Here is a 7,331-nt window from a genome sequence, read left to right as displayed (position 1 = left end):
CAATGGGAAAACCCACAGGACACCCTGTTAACGAAGTGATGTTTAGAATAAGGGAAGAATTGACTTGCATACGAAGTTACTGGTGGCTCTAGTTGAACGTTAAAATGATAGAATTCTGCAGATATGACATGATGTATTAGATAAATTAATAGGAAAGTATAAAAGGGAACAAATTGCTTTTTTGATTGCTCACACCATGGGCTGAGACATTTGTGCATATCTATGTGCATATCAAGAACTGTTCTGCCTTTTCATCAGGACTCATGAAAGACTTCTTGAAAACAGAGAAAAGTTTTTTCCACTCCACAGTCCATCCAAACTGGTTTCCTTCCTTGTGCCCAGTGCTTCCAGGATCGGCTCCACACCCCATTCAGTGTAGTTTCTGACCTTGTATCCAAACCCACTGAGATTACAAGTGGCTGCATGTATTTATCGTTTGCACCTTTAACTGATTTTAACCGATTTTGATATAAAATTATTAATTATTTCCCCAATATTGTAATCTTTATTAAAAGTTTTGACAGTGTGCAACAAATTAACCCTAATAAAGAGGTAACAAAGAAGGAAATATTTTGCTGAAAGTGTTGTACAAACCACAGTGCACATGATGGTTTATTACTTTTTATAAAGTATGCAAGTTGTTTATACCATTTTAAAGAATACAACTGTGGTTGAAGATGAGTGTCTAATGGACAATTCAAATCTGCAGCCTTTAGAAGTTTGGGATTTTGCAGGCCCAGTCACTGAAAATGTACACAGAATGCGGCGTCATTTTTCTGCAGCAAACGGCCCAATCTCCTCAGACCAGCAATGAACATCTGAAATGGTGTGAGGAGCATTTGAGGTTCTACCCTGACAATGACGGGTTCAAATCTCCATCAAGGATCACCTACAATCTTTAAAATCAGTTTGTGCACTGTTTGGACCTTTGTTGATTTTCATCTGTTTTTATACTGCAGCTTGTCAACATGAAGTTATATTTTACATTTTGGCATTAAAAAGTAATAATAATAATAATCCATCCATTTTCTAATCCGCTGAATCCGAAAACAGGGTCACGGGGTCTGCTGGAGCCAATCCCAGCCAACACAGGGCACAAGCCAGGAACCAATCCTGGGCAGGGTGCCAACCCACCGCAGGACACACACAAACACACCAAGCACACACTAAGGCCAATTTAGAATCGCCAATCCACCGAACCTGCATGTCTTTGGATTGTGGGAGGAAACCGGAGCACCCGGAGGAAACCCACGCAGACACGGGGAGAACATGCAAACTCCACGCAGGGAGGACCCAGGAAGCGAACCCGGAACTCCTAACTGCACTACCACTGCACCACCGTGCCGCCCAATAATAATAATTCTTTACATTTATATAGGGCCATTATCACTACTCAAAGTGACTTAGTGAGTGGAGAGACACTTCAACTACCACTAATGCGTAGCATCCACCTGGATGATGCAACAGCAGCCATTTTGAACCAGTGCACTCAAACAAATGTAAAAAGATTGATGCTGATAAAACATATTTAATTGATCTTTTCCACACTCTCACAGGCACATTTCTTACCTAATCCATAAAGTACATTACCACAGCTGTTAACTTTACTGCCTGTAAATACTTCACGTGAACATACGCAATGCAATTCCATTCTCTTTATCACTATTTTATGTCACAACTCTTTAAATGCTATGACACACAGTACAGTGGCTTATGATGTTTAATCACATTTTACATCATTTAAATTACTGACTAATCATTTATACTTTTCAAATAATATATACAATGTTGTAATTTGGTGTTTATTAAAATTTTTTTTGTAAGATTTACTAATTTCTTTTTTCAACATATGTGCATTTATTTTGGGGTCACAAAAATAACATTCATTTTTAATATTGTGCAATTTCAAAAAGTAGAACATATTTTTTGTTATTTTCCTTCAATGACATTTTGTGGGTGATATCCAGGGTCATTCTGTATGTGTCATGGGGGTCAAGGGTTTAAAGGATACGAAATAAGAAGAAGAGCAACAACAACAACAACAACAAATATCTCAAAGAACCGGGCATGAGGAAGCTTGTCATCTCTTTTTATTTCTGTTTGCAAAAATGAAGATCCCCACAGCTATCGGATTACCAGAAAGCATACTCACTGCAGGCAAAGGTGCAGCCCTTATTTATACACTTGACTCTCATAACTGATTTACATTCGAGGCTCCTTGCTTACACAGCATAAGGAGTCACTGATTGGTTAAACCACTAATTTTTCTTTTCGCAGTCCAGGGGCCTCATGTATAACGCTGTGCGTAGAATTCACACTATAACACGGCGTAAGCACAAAAGCCGAAATGTCCTTAAGCACAGAAAAATCCAGGTGCAGGAATCTGTGCGTACTCCAACTTCCACGTTCTTCCGCTACATAAATCCCGATCAGCGTGAAAACTAACGCTCGTGCACGCGCTTTATGTAACGCCCCAACTTCTCCCAGAATTACGCCTCTTTGAATATTCAAATCAATATAAATCACCCTTAATTATTGTATTTGGAATACTATGGCTATTCCCTGGACCATTATTTTATTACAAGTTAATTACAATCAGATGTGTTACACGCGGTTAGTTTCAGTGTATTTATAAAGCCGCGTCAGGAAAATAAGGAATAACCACACAGGAACAGTAGCACTGCTTTGACGCTGGGTGCCACCGGTCTGCAAAACCGAGCGGAGAACTTGAGTACGCCAGGGCATGAGGTACTGTGGAAAAGTGCGCAGCTTTACGCCAAGTGTAGGTTTTATACATCGCGATTTGAACGTGGAAAAGGGAGTATGCAACATTTCTGTGCATACACACCGTTTATACATGAGGCCCTAGGCACATTGCTCCCACAGCATGAGGCTTCACTGATTGGTCATGTAAAAAAACAATGATGGCGTCATGTAAAACCAAAACAAACACGTGGTCATGTAAAAAACGAGCATGGGGTCATGTAAAACCAAAGTGGACATGGAGTTGTTTAAAATATCTACATCACCCCATGTCTAAATTGTTCCTCTAAGGAAAATTCAGCAGTCGTGGCGACAGGCCTTCAGCTCACCTTGGTCTGCTAAGTCACACAGTGCCTGAAAGTTTCTAGTTATATAAGATTCATACATATTTTACTATATGACAATGCATAATCTATAGGAGGTTCCTATAACCCCCATAAATTGATCAAAATTGGTATATTCTAGCTATTTCTCACTGCTGTGACTAAACCATATTCCTCAGTTAGTGACCAGCCATGCCATGTGTAAGGTGTAGAAGGCATATGGTTTTAAACTGTGCCAATGGGCCTACAGGCCTTTTGAGTGTGTGAAGTAACTCATAAAACAGCACTTATTCAAGTGTGCAAAGAAGAAGTGAAGAACTTTTAAGTACAGAAATAACCAAAGTTTCTCAAGAAAAGCTAAGATTAGAGAAGAAACATTTTTCCCCTTTTTTTTGCCTTTTATTCTACGTGTGTAACTATTTTTTCTTTCATTCTTGTGTGGATAATTTGCTTTTAACTTTCACTAAATATTTTTAAAATAAACTTTTGGACTGAGAGATTTCTTTCGGCATTCGTTTTACCTGTGCTTGATCTTGCCTTATACTTCGCCATCTGCACTAAAGTTTAAGACTGAAACCTGCCTATGACTGAAAGCTTGAAAATTGTCTTGGATTAAAAAAAAAGTAACCTGTGTGTTCTATGCCTGAAATCAGACTGCGATGAAAGAAAGCAAAGACAACTTGAAAAGACTTGACAGGTACTTTGAATCTTCATCTTTGATTGGAGTAGAACATATTTAAGAATTGCTAGTGCTCATTTCGAGACTGTATAAATTATAAAAGAGCTTAAATACTGTACCTTGTGGGATTGTCATGGCGTCTGAATCCGGAAGCCAGAGGAAATATCAAACCTGCGAACAAGCATCTGCATGGTGTTAGCGGCAGTCGCGTTGAATACGACATTACAAAGGACCATCTCCATGACGACAGAAAGCCGTTCAATTCAGTGACAACTAAATTTCAGCCAGAAATGGATTATAAATACAAACAATTATCTGATGCAATGACGTACGTAGAGGATTTACAACAAAATGAATTTAACTGCAAAAAAGTGGATCTAATTATCAAAAATCAGTTCTTCATTCTGAGAATGGAATATAAAAGGTTAAGTGACAAACTTTTATCCATCCAGAGCAACAAAGAACAGAAAATGCTACAAAAGGATTTTGATGCTAAAATGGAAACTTTTCATACTTTTATGGGATGTACAATGAATTGGGTTTTTGAAGTATGCCAAAATAAAAGCCTCAGCCAGCAACCTGACTTTTTTGGAAACCAATTCGTGGATTACAGAATGAAAGATGACAGCAGTTTCTGCAAAAATGAAAAGTCTTGCAACTTCAGTGGTTACTTCAAGTAGTGCCTTCAGATCTCAAGAGCCAACACATGCTGTGCTGTTGATCAAAGCACAAAACCAAAGAAGACAACAAAGTCCGGATATGGAAGAAGCACAGTTAAAAGCTAAAAAAGATCAATTGGAATTGGAAGTAGCTATAGCAGAATCCGAAGCAAAACTGAGAGCTCTTAAAAGACGCAATCGAAGTTGAGATAAACCGAATCCTTATAATGTTCTTCGGAAACCAGAAATGAAAAGCCACAAGTTTCAAGTATTCATGACTTTCTGTATAAAGATGAAAGTTAAAACAATCCTCAGCAACTGCTTTATGAGCAGCAAAATAAAGCACCAAAACCCCATCAACAGACGCTTTATGATAAGCGTTACGATCATCAGAAAGAACAACAAAATTAGACTCAAGCGTCTAATGTGCCATACAGAAAGATCCCAATATTTGATGGTGATTCCTTGAAATATGTGGATTTTATTGGAACATTTAACCAAGCTATTGATGAGGAGATAGAGAATCCACAAGATAAATTGGACTTATTGGCACAGTTTACTAAAGGTTCACCTCACAAGATTGTTAAAAACTGTCACCATTAGAAGGTTATCTAAATGGAAACCAGCTACCAAAAGCAGATGCATATATGAGAAAAGACAAAGGGTGGCTGCAAATACAGCCAAAAGATGGAGAAGGTTTGAACGATTATGCAAACCTTCTTGATGAATGTACGGACATTATGTCTCACTTTCAAAGAGGACAACAATTTGAAAGTAATGATAACCTTCGTACTAAAGTCTCCAACCTTCCTCAAGACCTACTAGCACTGTGGCAATGCAAAGTTCAGAGTATTGAAAGTACGGAGAGCAGATGAGCCCTTCTCGCTGATCCAGTGAACTTTCTGGACGAACAGGTAACATCAGCTTTGGATCCCGTGTACGGTTCAGCTCTACAAAGCCATACCTTCAAGAAGGAAAAGGACAAGACTGATCAAGAGAAGTATCCTTCGAAAGGCATACGGAGAGAAAGCAGTTTTGCTACAAACTTTTCTGCTGCTGATGAAAAAAGGGATAGAGACACCTCAGTTAAAACGGCAGAGACGGCTGGACGTAGAAGCGGTAAGCGCTGTCTTTTTTGCAATGAAAATCCGGATCTTAACTAATGCAGTGCAGTTCAGAAATTAACTTATGAAAGTAGAATTGACTTTTTGAAATCTAAAGGCTAATGCTTTAAGTGCCTTAAACAAGGACATCTTAGTAAAGACTGTGAAGAAAAGATTAAATGCCAAATATGGTCTCATTTACATCCATTCATTCTGCATATGAATAAGGAAAAAGGCACAGATGATAAAGTCACACCAACTGAGAAGGAGAACACTAAGTTGGAAAAGAAGAACATTTCTTCTGCCCATATTTCTATGGAACCATTTGAGACTTGTACTGATACCGGGGCCGGTAAAGAGTGTGTCATAGCTGTGACTCCAGTTAAAGTTAAGTCTGAAACGAGTGAAAAATGTGTAGAAACATCTGCTCCAAAAGACTCTGGCAGCTCAGTAACATTTTGCACAGAAAGTTTGCAAGAGCAGTTAAATCTCTCTGGAAGAAAGTCTCACATCTACATCAGCACTGTAGAAAGAGACAAAGTAAATAGACAGCAGTTAGTAAAGGGTACAGTCGTAACAGAATTACAAGTCTGTGAGATAGAGAAAAACACATTTTTTGATTTGCCAGGAGTGTTCACACTGAACTCTGTACCAGTGAAAAGGGAGAACATCCCTATGCATGAAGATGTCAAGAAATGGTTTTATCTAAAAGATGTGCATCAACCCCAGATAAATGCTGACCAAAGCAATAATATTGTAATTATTGTCATTAAGTACAAATGCCCATAAAGTCATGGAGCCAAGGCAAATCATCCATAGTGAAGGTGAAAGATTTTATGGTGTGAAAACATTCCATGGGCGAATTGTTAATGGATTGACAAAGAAAGACTGCAAAGTTATTCAGTCAATCATGTGACAATAATGGAGTTAGAACAAATGTTACTCCAGCAATACAATACAGAATTTCCAGAGCGCAGTTTTGAGGAAAAAGAAGAAATGTCACAGGAGGACATTAAATTCATGCACATAGTTTAGGATACTGCCAGACTAGTAGACACTATTGCAATAATTTGCCTTTTAAAGATGAAACACATAAATGTGCCGAACAATCGTTGTGTTGCAGAACAACGTGCTATTGGACTTAAAAGGAGACTTACAAAGTATCCAACATTCCATGAGGTTTACAAAATTTTCATGAAAGACATTTTAGATAAAGGATATGCCATCAAGGTACCCACTGAACAGCTGACCCTTGAAAGGAAGAGAGTGTGGTACATACCTCACCATGGAGTATATCATCCAAAGAAAAATAAGAACAGAGTGGTTTTTGACTGTACTGCCACTTACCAAGGCTTTTCTGTAGATGAACATTTACTGAAAGGACCTGATTTAACTAATACACTCATTGGAGTTCTTACAAGATTCAGAGAGGAACAAATTGCTCTCATGGCAGACATTAAATCAATGTTCTATCAAGTGAAACTTCCAGATGAAGACTCAAATATTCTTCATTTTCTGTGGTGGCCTGAGGGTAATCTAAACAATGAACTTGAGGAATACAAAATGACAGGACATCTCTTTGGTGCAACTTCATCACCCAGTTGTGTCTCTTATGCCTTAAGAAGAACAGCAGAGGATGCAAGAGGCACAGCTCCAGAGGAAGCAGTTAACACTGTGCTGAACAACGTCTATGTTGATGACTGTTTAAAGTCAGTTGCTATGAAAGGACAAGCCATAAAATTAGCCAAAGATCTTCAAACACTGTGTTTACAGGGAGGATTCTATCTTACAAAATGGATAAGTA

The sequence above is a fragment of the Polypterus senegalus genome, chromosome 8 (genome assembly GCF_016835505.1).
Source record: "Polypterus senegalus isolate Bchr_013 chromosome 8, ASM1683550v1, whole genome shotgun sequence".
Lineage (NCBI taxonomy): Eukaryota > Metazoa > Chordata > Cladistia > Polypteriformes > Polypteridae > Polypterus > Polypterus senegalus.
Note: the sequence above shows the minus strand (reverse complement) of the source record.